Source organism: Phocoena sinus, chromosome 10, assembly GCF_008692025.1.
Source record: "Phocoena sinus isolate mPhoSin1 chromosome 10, mPhoSin1.pri, whole genome shotgun sequence".
Classification (NCBI taxonomy): Eukaryota; Metazoa; Chordata; class Mammalia; order Artiodactyla; family Phocoenidae; genus Phocoena; species Phocoena sinus.
The window spans coordinates 45,928,168-45,945,066 of NC_045772.1; the positions used below are offsets into that span (position 1 = coordinate 45,928,168).

A 16,899-nucleotide genomic window follows, 5' to 3' on the forward strand; every position below is an offset into this window, starting at 1 on the left:
TATAAATGATTTAAGTAACGTCTTCACACATTCTTATGGACATTTGATAAGATTCTTGTTCTGACACTGGGATCAGTAACAAGAGTTCTGGGTTGGAAGGAACTGGTTTAGGTCCAAAGCTGTGCTCTGAGAACCTTTTCTGCAATCACCTGACAAGAGTAATAAATGGATGTTGTCTTTTGAAAATAAAATTGCTTGTGGGTCCCCTTTGTCCTTTGTAGGGAACTCACCCCAATCTCCTAGTGTAATTTTGAGGTTATTTATTCAGTGAGAGAAATGTCTGAGAAATACTAAAAGCCTACGCCAAACTTAAGTGAGAGTTTTGCAAAGTGCAAAATTGGAACATTTATTATACATCATACTGAGAGGTGCACACATTAAGCCCTGTCAGTTAGGAGAGAGGCCAGCAAACTTTTTCCATAAAGGTCTAAAAGGTAAATATTTTAAGCTTGTGTGCCATACAGTCTCTATCAAAACTGCCCACGTCTGCCACTATATCTTGAAAACAGCCACAGATAATATGTAAACACATGAACATAGCTATGTTCTAATAAAACTTGCATTACAAAAACAGACCAGATTCAGCCTGTAAGTCATAGGGAGCCAGTGCCTGGTTTGGAATATTGAGAGGCAGCCCTGGACTGGGGTGGTCAGGGAGAGCTTCCTTGGAGAAGGTACAACTTAAGCTGAGACTTGTTGGCCAGGTAGGATCTGCAGGTGCCCTGACAGAAGGAAAGGTGAGTTTTAAAATGCTCTTCTAACAGCAGCCAGCAGCCATGAGCAGGGACCATAGCTCCTGAGGCCACGTGAGGTCAGGAGAAAGGAGAGAATATGTACACGTGCTTTTGCAAACTATGGCTTGAAGAGCCAGAATCTGAATTTAGCCTCTGATTAAGAAACCTATCCTGAAAGTGAAAACTTTTCATGACCTGCTCAACAGTAACCTGCAGTAGTCCCCCACTGCCCTCCCTGGCCACTTGTCACAGATTCTGCCCCTGCAGTCAGCAAAGACCCACACGACATATGGAAGTCCAATATATACACATAAACCTAGGGATTCTGCCCCTGTGAGCTCTGTAATCCAGTAACCCAGCCTGCATAGGCAGCAACTGGCCCTCAGGGCTGCTGCAGCCTCAGGCACCTTCAGCAAGCTGGGGTCATTCAGAAGTGCCCCCTTAGGTAGAAAAAAGGGCAGGAGGACAGTAACAAGATCAGGCTCATAAGCAGAGCCCTGTCCCCAGCCCTCTGCACACTTCAAAGTATTCTTACCGAAATCTTTTCTGTTGAAGGTTCAGGTCCAAATGTGATTCTTACTGCCTCAAATTATTTTTACTGAAAAAAATTAACTGCAGTACATGAGGGATGAGGGAACAACACATACTGAAGAAAAAAACAGAAATTAACATTTATTTTCTCTACGTATCAAGACTAGGGCTTATGACAAACCGAATTAGAACAAGATTAGCCTTGTTTAAATATGGCTGTTGATAACAAATAAAAAATTACAACCCGACAAATATTTGCTGAGAAGATCAAGACTGCTAAGGCTTAGCCTCTGTGATGAATTTAGAAGAAAGCTTGAAATGGAAAGATAAAAATAGAAAGGATGTAAGGAAATAAAAACATGAACGGTCTGCCTCTGGTACCAGAAAATTCAACAAAATCAATTTGAGTCGGGGAAGCCAATAAAGCTGATAAGGGCTGTGCACAATCAGAAGGTGGAAAGCAATGAGGCTGAAACAATAAATGAAATACTGAGAAGCCATTTGAAAAGAATCATTAGGTCAAACATTTCCCTTCGATATCAGTCTGCAAACATGCAGCGTTTCAAAGGGGAACTGACTGTAGACAACAGGAAGCTGCAGAAGAAAGACGAGTGTGAGTCTGGATAGGAAGAAGGAGTTATACAGACCTTCCTCCACTTACAATGGGGTTACCTTGTGATAAACCCAACGTTAAGTTGAAAATATCATCAGTCGAAAATGCCTTTAATACACCTAACATACCAAACATCATGGCTCAGCCTAGCCTACCTTAAACGTACCCAGAACACTTACATTAACCTACAGCTGGGCAGACTCATCTAACACAAAGCCTATTTTATAATAAAGTGTTGAACATCTCATGTACTTTATGGAATACCGTACTGAAAGTGAAAAACAGAATGGTTGCCTAGCTACAGAATGATTGTAGGTGTTATCAGTTGTTCACCCTGGCCATCCAGCGGGGGCTGACCATGGCTCCCTGCCGCGGTTCAGCATCACAAGAGAGAATTACACCGCATATTGCACTGAAAAAAAAGGTGCAAATTCGAAGTATGTTTCTACTGAACGCATTTCACTTTCACACCATGGCGAAGTGGAACCATCCTAAGATGGGCCTGTCAGTGCGTATCTGTTACTTAATAATGAATTCCTAGCATCACGACCTTGGGAATACAAACGACCATGCATACAGTCTCATCTGTTTCCACTTGTCTGTCCTGCCTGGGTAACTAATGAGCCTGCTCTTTAAGTGAATAGCTGGTGCAGTGCCCTGCAGCTACCCTGAACGGGTCTGACTGGTCACGCCAAGAGATTTCTCACACCGCTCTGACCCCCATATCCCGGGTAGCTATTTAAGGTAAATGTTTAAAAATCAACTTCACACAAAGTAAAGGCTACTTTTACCCATTTAATTTCTGTTAAAAAATATCCCAAATACAGAAAAAATAAGAAATTTCCCACTTTTCCATGTAGTTAATCAAGGTATATAATAATAGCTCATCTTTGAGAACTTACTATTGGCCAGACACTTTTTTAAAGTTAAGTGTTTTTATATAACTTAGCCCATTTGATTCTCACAACTCCATTGAGGTAGGCCCCCCCCCCATTTTACAGATAAGGATATTAAGGCTCAGAGAAACTAAGCCATTTGACTAAACTCATGGTGCCAAGCTTAACACCCAGTCTGTCAGGCTCAGGACCGGCTGTGGTCTTAACTGATTAATGTACACCAATGAAATAAAAAATGTACCCCAGGCACCAGCTTATTTTCACATACCAAATTACAATAAGGCTTATAGGTATATGTACTTATATATAGAAAACCTCGTATACAATCATGTAATTATGATACTCGCATGTATTTGTATAGATCTCATAAAATACTTTCATATTTCTTCACTCCTTTAACCTTCTCAGTAAGACCAGTAGGTAGTGCTTGGGGTACCAGGAATGCAGGGACACCTATTTTTTTAAAACTTTGAGATTTGACATTTGGAAAAATAAAAATTGTCATGAGAAAAATCAAAATGTGTTGCACTTCTCTGTCCTTGTTGTGGGTTAGGCTTGTTGTAGGCTTTTTGTGAATTATATATGAGAAGAATGACAGAGGGGTGTCCTGATCTTTCTAGGGCCTAGGACATATACCCACATATCATTATGCATCTATCTCTGAGTACATGTCATAACATGTATGTAATAAGCATCATATCCCAGTGTCCTAAAATTGCTCTGGCCTACAACTAAAGTCACTTAAGTACTCCACATTCTAGAGAAAGCTCTCAGCAGTTGGAGCCAACCATCTCCCTGCAGGGCTTGTGAAGAAGCGGCAGAAATGGCTCTACCACCAACAAACCCCCCTCATACTACCCTTCCCACCCCATCCCCAAACTTCACCTACCAGTCCAACAGGGAATCAGACATGCAGGATTGTGGGGAAGGCTGGGGTGAGAAGCAAAGGCCCCGTTCCTTCTCCTTGGAGGGGGGAAGGCTGTGCCACAAGAATCACTTGTAAGGACTGCAGGCGCCCTCAAGAAGTAGGGTCTGGCCTCTCCTTTCCCATCTGGACGCTTGCATAGCAGCAGGACGCCCTGCTCCCCCTGGTGCTGTCACCAGACTGGAGCAATAGAGACAGGCCCTGGGAGAGCGTCTGGAAGCCCAGCAGTACGGCGTGCTATGGGGGAGACGAGGGGACCCTTGACAGGTGTCCTCTGAAACTTGAGGTTTGTGTGAACATGGAGCCTGATGCCCAGTGACATCTAGAAATTCCCATGGGACCCAATGTGGTGTGCCTGGTAGGAAGATGGGGAGGCCCCACCCCATCCAGGTCTGCTCAGTTCTCAGGAGACAGAAGAATGCTCCAGGGGCTCCCCTCATCCCTGGCGAGGAAGTACTAAAGGCCAGGTGCATGAGGGGTACCCAAGTTACCACGTGGCCAACCTGGAGAAGAGGATGACGTTGTGAGCACTGAAAGGCCAAGGGAGGACAGGAAGCTTATCTGCAGGGGTGGAAGTGGAGGAAATGGTCTTACCCCAAGAAGACTACACACAACACCATGCAGAGACCATTTCAACAGAGACACCGCATCAGAAAGAACCTGTCCCAACCAGGGCGAGAGTGGCCAGAGGCCTGCCCACCCCGGACGTTCTCACGCTCCTGCCAAAAGCCCTCAGCCTCCTCTCAGCTCCCAACCCCAGAGGAACTAGGTCCTAGAAGAGAGAAGGAAAGGTATCTCAGAACCGTACACACACACAGACACACACACACACTCCAAAGAACAGAGGAGGAAGAGAATACATTTTGAATCAAATTTAAGATTAATCTTTTTTTAAATGAATGGGACTAGGTCTTAAATACTCCAATGAGACTCTACTAATCATTGAAAATGAAAGGAAATTAGTTGTTGCTAAGGAACTAGCTTCCCAGCAGGAAAGTAGGATTCAACACAATACAGTGGAAGGCAGTGAGTAGAGAAAATAAAACCATTTTACGTTGGTATAAACCCCAACAAGATGAGACTCCTCAACAAACTAATTACAAGTGAATATTATCATTAGATCTCCACTTATATGGAATTAGTTGCGCTTCCAGAATTCTTAACACCCACCAAAATTATTATTCACAGATTCCTAATTTACTGGAGAAAAACAGATGTGACTTTCAGCAGTTTCCACTCAGCGCAGATTCTGCCCTCTTGCCAAAGAATGGCAAACTAAGACTTTACAAACACGACAGGGAACCATTGCTCAGTGAAGACAGTACAAGGAAAAGGGCTGAAACCTTCACTGTCAGGATTTAGCTCGACAATAGGAAAAGCTTCCCGGTGCAATATGTGACTAAGAGATGACTAAGAACTTCCTCTGGAAATACTGAAGACTGTGGAAGGCATCTTTCTGCCTGTAAGGTTAAATCCCACTCTTCCTAGAGGCAGGGCGATGATTCTGAAAAACCTGCGCATTCCCTGCAAAGAGGAGAAAGTAGAAAGTGCATAGACAAGCCTAACTGGGGGCAGGTACCGATAGAGTTACTCTATGTTAAGTCCTGAGCTTGTTAGAACAATGCCGTTTAACAAACACAGTTTTACACTGAAATCCAGGGACATAAACCCCACTGGGGCTGAAATTATGGGAGTTCTCTCTCCAGCCAGATGAATAAGCAATAATGCTTTTGTTTTAATTATTTGTTTGATCTTCTCCTCCAGCAGGTCCAACAGCAAGCTCCTTTTCTTATACATATTTTTTTTAATTTGGGGAATTGGAAAACCTTTGATTATGGTGGTACAGGCTGGCTACCTCCTGGAGTCCTTGCTGCTAGAATTCCTAATGTGAGATGCAGTTTCTCTGCTTGTGTTATCTTTAAAGGAACTCCAGTGCGGGGGAAGTAATTCCCCTATTCAGTGGAGGAAGATGAGACAGGCTGAAGTTGATAGTATTTACATCAAGATGGCAAGACTGACTGAATCACAGTGCAGACTGTGTTCTTTGGAAACAGCTGGATTTCCTCAGTGGCAAGGACTAAACAGAGCAGAAGGGAAACTGAGAATTGGTTGAGGGGGGACCAGTGAATCTCATAGAAACAGTTAGGAATGAACTCATTTTCTATTTTATTTCATTACATGTTCCTCCGGGCTGGAGATGCCTCACTTATTCAAGACCTGTTTATCTGCCTGGAATAAACCGTCCTTTTCATCTCCGCCTCATCTTTTCTCTCCTTCCCCACCTTAGGCATTTCTCTTGTGATTGACACTTCTACCTGGGGGTGCCGAAGGGAAATGAGAACAGGAAATATGTAAAAATCCACCATCTTCGCAACTCATTAGCAATTAGCGGCTCCTCTAAGGGTTTGGACAAAGCCTTTGGAGAACGATTATTGGAACATGAAGGCAGGAGGTCTCTGTTCTTCCTCGAATTATGAGATGTGTGTGCTGCACTCCTCAATGGGCATACCCTGAATTCTGCATCATTTCCAGGGAGCTATCTATAATTCACCCTCTCTCCTCATTCTAGAAAGCACATAAGAATACAGAAAAGTGAGACTGACATTATTCCAACATTATTCTAAAAATAATCTTGATTTTGATCTAATGTAATTTTAAAAACGAAACATTCATCATTCACAAAACTTAATTATTACCCAGCATTTGTTATACTTCTAACAACTGAGGTGACACACCAATGTGTAGAAAGTTCAATCAGTACCGAGTACTGACTCTCACCCATAGCCAGTGATGTAATGTCACCTAGTACTATGCTGGCAGGTACCCCCTTCATAAATAGTATCACCTGCAGCCAGGTGTCGCCAGAGTAGAGCCATGTAGTCAATAAGTGTTCCACAAGATGATGGCTTACACCTTTGAGACCGGAAAAAAATGTTGCTACAAGCCAGAAAAAAAAATCCTCAGTAGAGTGGATGAATTCCATTAAAGTTTAACCAGAAAGCAAATGCCATTTATATCTACTGATTTTTAAGAGTCAGTGAGAAAAGTCTAAGGCTCTCGAACTTGATAAAATTACACTTCAGAATTCAGACCACAGAGGACACTCAATAACTTTATGATAAAATACTATCAGTAATACTCAGGGGAAAAAAACAAGTAAAATATCTAAAAGTACTCTTCTGCTAAATCTAACCCCCCATTACCATGTACACTCCTTGAAGACAGGGATTTTTGTTTGCTTTGTTCATTTTCATATCCCTGTCCCGCAGAATTAAGCCTAGAACAGACAGGTGTTCAATAAATAATATTCGTTGAATATGTAAATCAACCAATCAGACCAAAACAAGCCACGCACTTAAAGTTTGAGAAAAAATTATAGTTGTTTATCAGGAAGTCTGGCAGATAGGTATTTGTCTTACCTCATCCCTACCTCATGTATTTTAATTGCTATGGAAAAAGCAACTCTTAAAAGACTAAGATTTTAAGAAGTTTTCTGGTAACTTCCGATTAACCTTATGTCCTGCTTACTTTACAGGTAGGGGTTTCTCTTTTCTAATTTTCTCACTCCGGTTTTCTAGGTATTGTCACCCATCACACTTATAGCCAAAATTTTCACCTGGAAAGAAAGCGGTCTATGCAAACCCAAAGGGACATAAATAAACACAGAGATGTTTCCTTGGCTAGATATCTTAATGAATGAACTCTCAAAGCCACAGGCACGATGGTTAAATGCTATTTTTCAAAAAGGAAACTCACAAACCAGATCTTGAGTTATACCAAGATTTGAAACCATTCAAGTCATCTGACATTAAGTGGCTTGATAAGGGGTTCATTTGATGAGGAGATTGGGCAGACTGGGACAGCTAAATTACACCAGAAAGAAAACGTAAAGGCACAAACTCATTTTCAGCAAGTCCCCTAGGCTAGTCAGGTAAAGAGCATTTATGAGCACATATTTTATTTGCTTTTGCAAATGAGTTTTGCACACCTGAATTTTCGTAAATGAGTCTACGGGCCCTAAGGAACTTTCAGATGGTAGCAAACAGAAACGTTAGTTTGTTTTGTTCACATTGTTAATATTGGTGCTGCCTTTACAAGAGACATAATGAAAATAAACTACCACACCTAGGGAGCCTCAGGGAGAGGGAAGATTTAACTCCTGGAAATTATTTGTTTTTATTTGTCCTGTGCACCCCAGGATAGGGCTTCTCACCATCTTCTCACCTTGCAGAAAGCCCTTGTCACATTCTAGAGGAGTGATTTTCTTCTGCCAAAACTACCATGAAATTAAATATGAACAGCAGCGACAGTGGGTCTAACATTCACCAACACGTGCCTGCTCAACATATGCAAGGGGAACTCGGGGAACGCCACCCAGAAAAGAACTACAAGTTAAGAGCAGCCAACAAGCTCAGGCCACTAGGATGAAGAGACACAGGCTAGGGTCTCCAAGAACTCCAAGTTCAATCCCATGTATCTTGCATCTTGATCAACAGGGACCAAATGTTGCTGACCACTGGGCCCTGACCTCCCTCTTTCGGTAGCAGATGAGGGAATGCAGTTTTCCTACAGTTCACAGGCCTAATAATAGCATCCATTCATCCGTCCATCTAACTGTAGCAATAACAATAATATAATAGCACATGACATGGATTTTGTCATATAATGCTCACCTTATACAGTAATTAAATGACTGTTTATGGTTGAGACTAAGGCTTATAGACATAGTCATCTATCCAAGATGAAACAGCTAGTAAGTGGCATAGCAGGTACTTGGATTCAGGAAGCCTAGCTCTAGAGACCCCACTCTAAACCAACACACCTCAGAGCAAGGTCTTGAGTACCTAGCATTGAGTTTGGCCTCTGTTTCCTCATTTGAAACTGAGGGAAGTAAGAAAACCACACAACACAGAGTATCAGATGAGACATCATCAGCCAAGTGCCAGGGCCAATGCCTAGTACCTAACAGGTACTCGATATAGTGGGCTCACTTCCTCCAGGTGTATAGAAATGAAAAAAAAAAAGTGGCATCACTTCCCTGCAGGGTCGGGAATAGGTCTGGAGATAAAAAACCACCTTCTTCCCTATAAATCCATTCACCTCTGAGACATTACTTGTGAAAGTAATTTTAATCCTTCATGTTTGTGGAAATCATTTCAAAGTAAAAATACTCATACCTCATTCTCCGTGAAAGACATTAGAATTTGGTGTAACTTCTGTCCTTGTCAGTAAGCCGTATTGTGTGAATGTTTTCCACAGCTGTGGGAGCCGTGCTATAATCAGACAACATCCTACCGAGGCATTGACGCACATCTAAAAAACCCACCAAGCCCCAGAAATGGAACGGAGAAACCTTTTCCAAATCAATTTTCCCTTTTGTCTTTCTTTGCGACTCTCAGGCTCCCTTCCTTTTCAGCCATTGAGTTAAACTCCAGGTAGAGAGAAACATTTGGCATGAAAATGATTCTCCCATAAAGCCTGATGTCTTTTAAATACTTACAAGCACTGTGCATTCCAAATATGCAGAGAATTCTATACAGAGAATAACTTTCTAGAAACCCATGTCATTTAATTCTGTTGCTCTTGTTTTCAACTTGTGTATAATACCACTTATGTCAAATGGAAGTAGCTATGCAGATTTTCTTTTAAGAAAACCAAAAGAAAAAAGTGTTGCCTCTTGGGCAGAAAAAATATTTAGATTCTGCAAGAGAGGGACTCCTGAAATCCCTCATGTGACCTTCCTCAGAAACTATTCAAGTCATCTGGGAAAGGACCCTAGCACGACGAATATTTGGGTTTGTTCTGCTTTGCAATTTATCGCTCCATTTCAAAGAAATTAAAGCATCAACAACTGGTGCTTATGCAGGACTCACAAAGTACCTCAGCAGCCGCATACATCTCAGCTTCGTTCAAAAGCTGGGAAAGCAAATCAATGGAGGATAATGGAACGGGATAAAATTAGCTCAGTCGGGGAGAAAACATATTTGCCTTCTCGGGTGCCTCTTCTCAAACGGGCAGAGAAGAGAAAAAATTAAAACTTGGTCCCCCATCACCATAAAGCCTACAATTCATCAAGGTGACCATCTGCCAATGAAACTGATAAGGAAAATGTTATTAAGGATAAAACTTGCAACCCCCGTTAAGTTCTTTTCCCACTAAGGAAGCATAACTTTTCCCTTTCATTCTTCCTCTACCTTCTATTTATATTTCCAATTAAGATTTGTCTGTCTAAAAATCGGTAATGTGGCACTCACGAGCCCTGTTAGTAATGTATTCCTCTAAGCTACATTCTAAAACCAAGCAGGATCCATAAACCATGCCTCTTCTTGCATGAAATGAGAAATGCTACGGTCAACTGAAATTTCTGGAAAGGTGGAGAGGTGGAGCCACCCCAGTTATTTTTCTGCAATTTGCAATAATTGCAAATGCCTCCTAGGAAAAACTCTGCATCAGTAATCCTCCAGCTCACACGTAAACTAAATCATCACAGCTACCTATGAGCAGGGAAACCCCAGTATGCACAGCATTGGGCGTCCAGAGGTAAGAGGAGGGGCAGCAAACAGCTCTACCCCGTACCTGTCTGGAGCCTTTGTCTCTATCATCCATTTCCTTCCTTTTCTGTACAAACCTATGGCTGACTCCTGCTGAGCCACCTAGTGAAGGGAAAACTGAGGAGACCTCCTGAAAAGTGAGATGTTGGCTTGGAAGCCCAATATGTTTATTCCAAGGCAAATCCATTCCACAATTATGTATCTATTCAACAACTTAGAATGCACCGCATGTTACTGAATCTTAGCCCCAGAAGGTTTCACTTGACAACACGTGGTATTTGGGGCTGTGGGTGGGAGGAAAGAAGGTGGTAAGAAAATGCCCCTCTCTGCTTTGATGGGAAGAGGAGGTTAGAATCATCACTATTCCATGTTGAATGGGAGAATTTTCTCTCTCTCTCCCCGATGGGGCTGAGTAGAAAATTCACAAGCTCGCCCAAATTGAATGAGCCTGCTGGGCTGGGTGATTGCACTTTTCAAATATGCTAGTCCCCATTTGGGGCTATTTTGTTTTAGAGCTTCTGTTTAGCTGTGTACTTACACTCCAAGCAAATGAATCACAAAGGGTGCAATTTTGTAAATCAAAAAATCAAGAAATAAATAGGCTAGCAACTAGAAAAAGCCAGAGAGGGACAAATCCCTGGCAATTGTTTTTCAAGCCTCAGCCCAGCTGTGTTTATTTTCAGCCGATATATATCCCACGAGGGTCAGGCTTCGGGTGGAAGGAGATGAGCACAGGGCCTGAGAGAGCAGAACAAAGTCACTGTGCAGGGCGAGGACGTGGCTCTAACACGCCAGGGCCAGGCAGATGTCCTGGGCGCCTGTCCTGGGCGCCTCGGAGAGACAGCGCAGCCTTGAAGTCAGACGGTCTCCATAGAGTCTGAAGTGTATTAAGTACACACAAGAAATGTGCATTTCAAATATGCTGAATTCTGTAAAGAGAAGAATGACTTTTTAAAATGCCAAGTCCCTTCGTTCTGTCACTGTTATAGTCAACCTGTGTATGATGCCACCTATGTCAAAGGGAAGTGCTATGGCCACTTCCAGACCAAAAAGGAGAAGAAGGAAAGAAAAGATGTGCCTTCTTGAGCAAAGAAAGACATTTAGATTCTATAAGAGAGGTACCCGTGAAAGTGATCTTATTCAGAAACTATTCTGGTCACTGGGAAATAAAACTAGAACTACAAAATATTTACTTTCATTCTACTCTTCAATTTACTACTCAGTTTCAGAGAAATTAAAGCATCAACAACTGGTGTTTATGCAGGTGACACAATCTGCTGTGTCACCTTTAGTAAGTTTCTTAATGTCTCTGAACCTCAGTTTCCTTATCTTCAAAATGAGAGCAGTAATGGCACCTATCTCAAAGGCTTATTGTGAGGCTAACGAGAGACCATAAGCAACGTGTTTAACACAATGTCCAGCACGCATCAGGAATTTAACAAAAGGAAGCTAAAACTGCCTGAGCCTGACGGCTGAGAAGTCCAGCTTTGGTGAACATTTCTACCACCATCAGCCATTCAGAAATGAGTCCAACACAGCCCAGCCACCAACTGCTCCCTTTAACCTTAGCTGAGACTCACTGGCCTGCGAAGGCATTCGAGAGAGTCAATTTTTCAGACTAAAGAAGCAAGCTGTGTGCATGAGTTACCTGAAACTGTAGTGTACACACACACACACACACACACACACACACACACCCCACATATTTTTTTAAAAGCTCCTTTAACCCAGTCCATCATGGAGCCTGAAATTCCCTAACTCGTTCACTCCTTAAGGTACTTTGTTCATTTTAGGTGAGCTTAACAGACGATTACATGGAATCGAGGAACCATCAGCTACTTAACACTTGATAATAATAATCATATCTATCACAGATTCAACACCAGTTTGTACCAATCAGCCCTGTAATCATTGATAATCCTCCCAACCATACAAGGTAGATATTGTGCCTATTTTAAGATGAGGGCACTGAGACCCAGAGACTAGGTCAGTGCTCACAGCCACAGAGCTTGTAAGTGATGGAGCAGGAATTCAAACCCAGTTCTGTTTAGCTCCAAAGCCTATACATTCTGCCACATGTTCTGCTACACCATGCTACCTCTGCTTTCATGAGAATTAGTTCTACAGAAAATGCATTAGTACCCACTGTGGTAGAGCAGTTAGGGAGGGTCTTAAAGAAATAAAATTAAACACAATTTAAATGTATTTGGTAGCCAGCCTCCAAGACAGTCCCCAATGAACCCTACCTCCTGGTATCAATGCCTGTGCGTAGTCCCCTCCCGCAGTGTATCAGAGTTGGGCTATGAAACCAACAGAGTATATCAGGAGTGATGGTAAGTCACTTCTGAGGCTAGGTTATAAAAAGCATGGTAGATTCTGCCCTGTTCTCTTTTGGGCCACTTGATTTGGAGGAAGCCAGCTGCCATATCTTAAGGACACTCAGGCAAGAAACTGTGACCTCCTGCCAACAGCCATGTGAATAACCATACTGGAAGCAGATCTTCCAGCCCCCATCCAGCCTTCAGATGACTGCTTCCCTGGTCAACACTCTGACTCCAGCCTCATGAGAAACCCTGATGCAGAACCACCCAGCCAAGCTGCTCTTTAATTCCTGACCCTCAGAAACTTTGTGAGATAATAACTTTGTTGTTTTAAGCTGCCCAATTTGGGGGTCATTTGTTACACAGCAATGAATGATACAGTACAAAAATCAGACGGAAGTCAGGGCTTAAAGAAAGCCTTGGCCAAGGGGAGTGAAGAAGGGTATTCACCAAAGGGTAATAAAAAGATCTGGTGCATGAGGACAGACAAAAAGGAGAGATGGTTTGAAGTGAGAAAAATATTGTAACAGTAGTAGCAAATACTTATACAGCAGTTCCTGAGCAGTGTTCAAAGTGCTGTTGATATATTAGCTCATTTAATCCTTACAACAATCCTACAGAGCAGTGGTAGAGTTATCCCCACTTTACAGATAAGGAAACTGAGGCACAGAAGACAAATAATTTGCAGGCGTCATTCAGCTGGTAAGTGGTGAAGCTGGAATTCACCCCAGGCAGTCCAGCTCCAATTTCTGCACTCTTAACCACTCCACACAGTCTCTCAGATCAAAAGAGAAACTGGAGAAAGCAACAAAAGCCCTCCAAGTGGATCAGGGGTCTGAGTAAACCCCAAGCTTTTGGTCTAGATTCCTTCATTATTGTTTTGATAAAGGTAACAATAAAGTACACCATAGAGCAATGTTCCATTGATTTCATTTTACCCTTAAAACAGTCCTGGCAGAGAGGCAGAAGAGATACTATTATCTCCATTTTACAGAGGAAATACTATTGTCTCTATTTTACTGAGGCTGAGCGATGTTAAGGAATCACTTGGATCCCTCAATCTGAAATCAAATGAGTTTTCTTGGCAAATTAGGGAATTTTTCAACTTTTTTTTTCAACTTTTTTCAACTTTTCAGCAAATTCTGATATGTTGGAACTCCCTTGTTTACCTTACTCATTGATATTTGCATTTACCTGTTTACATTTCAGATTCCATGGACTAACAAAATAATAAATCAAAGAGGAAGCAACCCCATGAAAAGAACATGAGATTCATATACCACCTCGATTTCAACCAGAAGAAAACACATTCATAACTAAACACAATCACAGTAGTATTCAATTTAAGCAAACAAGAGTGGCAAAATTAAAGTCAGAGCTCGGGGCCTCTTTCCAAGACAGTAAGATGGATTGAAATAACTACGGCTACCCCCACCAAAGATATAATTAAATTAAATATGCATGCCCATTGTTGAGGAATAATCATTACAGTAGCTCCCAAAGAAAAAGGTGTTTATATCTAGTCAGCTGAAAAAATATATATTACTGAGTTTTCTTCCCCAACAATACAGCAATGGTGAAACCTACAGAAACGTAGCAAAGCTAATGCCAGGCTTAAAATATGAAGGTGCCAATGGCAGAGAACTGGAGGGTTTCAGACAAACCTAACAGCTACACTATCACAGTCATAATTTTCTCTTCCCCCTCATGCCATCTGTCCCCCTCCCCCAAGCACTTCCATTTCATCTGAAGTGCACATCTATAGGCCCTTCACACTGTCTAATCACGGGGGGCTTCTTTTTCTGTTTATACTAGGATTTCTTTTATTTGGGTGGAGGAGGACGGGGTGTGATCTGCCCGTTGTCTCACCGATTATTTTAGAAACAGTGCCCTCCCCATCCAGCCTTCCTTCTCAGGTCTGCTATGGAGAATGATAATTTGCATTAATGAATGTTTCCTCTGCTGTTACTGGTCAGGCAGTTAGGCCTTCCAGACCCTCGTGGCCCCGCAGCTCAGGTCTGTCTGCAGGCCTCTGGGTAATCAATCCTGTTTCTTGGCAACGCTGTCAATCAGAAACTCCCCTGAGTGGCACCTGTCAACAGTTCCCAGCAGGCTGAACGTCCCCACTCCCTCTCCCCTTTAGGTTTCATGGTAACACAGACTTTGAGCCTGCTGTTGTCCCATCATGGAGTGGAATTTGTTTTCATTTTTCTCTGCTTGTGTTGATTCTTTCCCCCTGCTTTATCCTCTCAAGACTATCATAGAAAATACAGTATTCAACACGAATTCCCCAGAGGGCTTCTTGGCCGTGGTTTCAATATACATTATTCTGTATTTCTCTTCTTTTCCTTCTCTTGATCTTTTGACACCTCAGACTCCATCCTGCCAATTGCTACAACACCACCACCAAATACACCACCATATATTGGACTTCTTCTCAGTGCCCATAAACCTGAACGAATTACCAACAGGGAATTGAGTTATTTTCCCCATGTCCAAACAGTCCCTAATTTTAGTATTACCAAACTATATTTGCAGAGACGGCACATGCTGGATTTTTCAGGACCACCCCAATTTCAGATAATCTTCTCTTCAAGCCAGTGTGGTTCCAAGCTTTGGTTTGGAAAATCAGATCGCAGCACGCTGCCAGAAGCCACACAAATGAGCTTATTTTAAGTAATTATTGTATTGACGTCTTTTTCCTTTGCTCACTCGGAAAGCCATCAGCACTAGAAAAATACGTATTGCAATTAGAAATTGCATCTTTATTTTCTGTTAAACCGAAAGGAAACCTTCCTTACTGCATGGCACATTGGAGACCATGGCTCAGACCCACTTGGGATTTGTGAGTACCTGTGCCCCACCCCACCAGCACTATTGCATGAGCTTGCACGCGCATGTGCGCGCACGCGCGCGCACACACACACACACACACACACACACAATGGCTAGCCCTTATCCATTCTCAAGGTCATACTCAGAGAAGCCACAGCAATGATGGCATGAGGGGCATTAAGGAACGATCCTTTTCTCTCTACTTTCCTCAAGTCTTAGGTTTGTGTTTTCCAGGATTAACCACTCCTGGCAGGCACTTTCCTCACACTGTCCACGTACAAGAAACACCTAAGGCAATGGGCGATCTGTTCTCAGTATCTTGGCAGCTTCCCGCACCCACAAATGGGAATACGATCGCTTTCTATGAAATCTCCCCATAAAGAGCGAGGTTGGTCAGCACAAAAAGTATCAGTATATGAGCAGCCTTTAAATGAGAAACTGGAGGAGTTTCCTTTCAAGGATTACTTCTACGGACGTTTGAGCTATAGTATTTGCTAAGGTGGAGCATAAACAATGGCGTTAACATAGCTAAAGAAGAAACCAGTAGATAAACAGGAAACTGAAGACAGCCTGAGGAAAGGGAGAGGGAGGATGTAATAGCAGTAACAGGCACTTATGATCACAAATCACGTGCCATCTCCATGCCCAACACAGCATATGCATTCTCTTTCGTGATCCTGACGTACGTCCCAGATGGAGGACCTGAGAGGCAGAGAGAGGCTGCTCACCCAGCTAGGAAGTAGTGGAGCTACAGCTTGAACCCCACATTGCCTGACTCCAAAACCCTAGGTTTTAATCACTTTGTTATTCTACGTAGCCAGCATTGTCCAGGGGAGAGGGTTAATGTCCCTGGATTCCAAACTCCCTTAGCTAAACACCCTTTGCTTTGACTCTGTATCCACCGAATAGTGTAATTTGGCCTCTCTGGGGTCATGACAGGGGGAGTTTTGTGCATGCTGTGAGAGTGGTTTCTCCCTGTATAATGACGAATTGGTGGTGCCCTGCCTACCTCAGCCTCCTGAACTAAGAGTCAGGCACCTCCAAACCGGGACCAGATTCTGAAATGCTCTACCTGCATGCAGCCCTCCTTCGTATAAAACCTCCACCACGTCCAACCTCCAGTTCTTACTTTTGTCTTCCATAGACACCACACCTCAATTTCACGCTTTAGCTAAGGGAAAATGGCAAATGCAAACTCTTGTTAACACTTTGAGGGCCTCACCCTCCATTGTTTTAACTATATGCTCTTTTCCTCTCCTCTCCACATAAGTGTGTTTTCTTAAAAACCATAAGACCCCCCATTATCAATGTTCCTTGAAACTGGTTGACTCACATACCAGTTTCATTAGTGCCACCACATTATCAGCTTGTCCTTGTCCAGTTTCTTGGCTCTAGTAAGAAGAAATAACTAATATTTGAGGTAGTCCCTTGGTCACCATGCTAACAAAATCTTTTATGTACATACATACATATTTTGTCCTTATATATATAAT

General features: G+C 42.6%; 1 protein-coding gene across 1 annotated transcript in view; it reads right to left on the reverse strand.

The window, feature by feature from the left end:
• Positions 1 to 16,899, reverse strand: part of TPH2 (tryptophan hydroxylase 2) — a 104,279-nt gene that overhangs the window by 60,109 nt on the left and 27,271 nt on the right. The window lies entirely within an intron of this gene.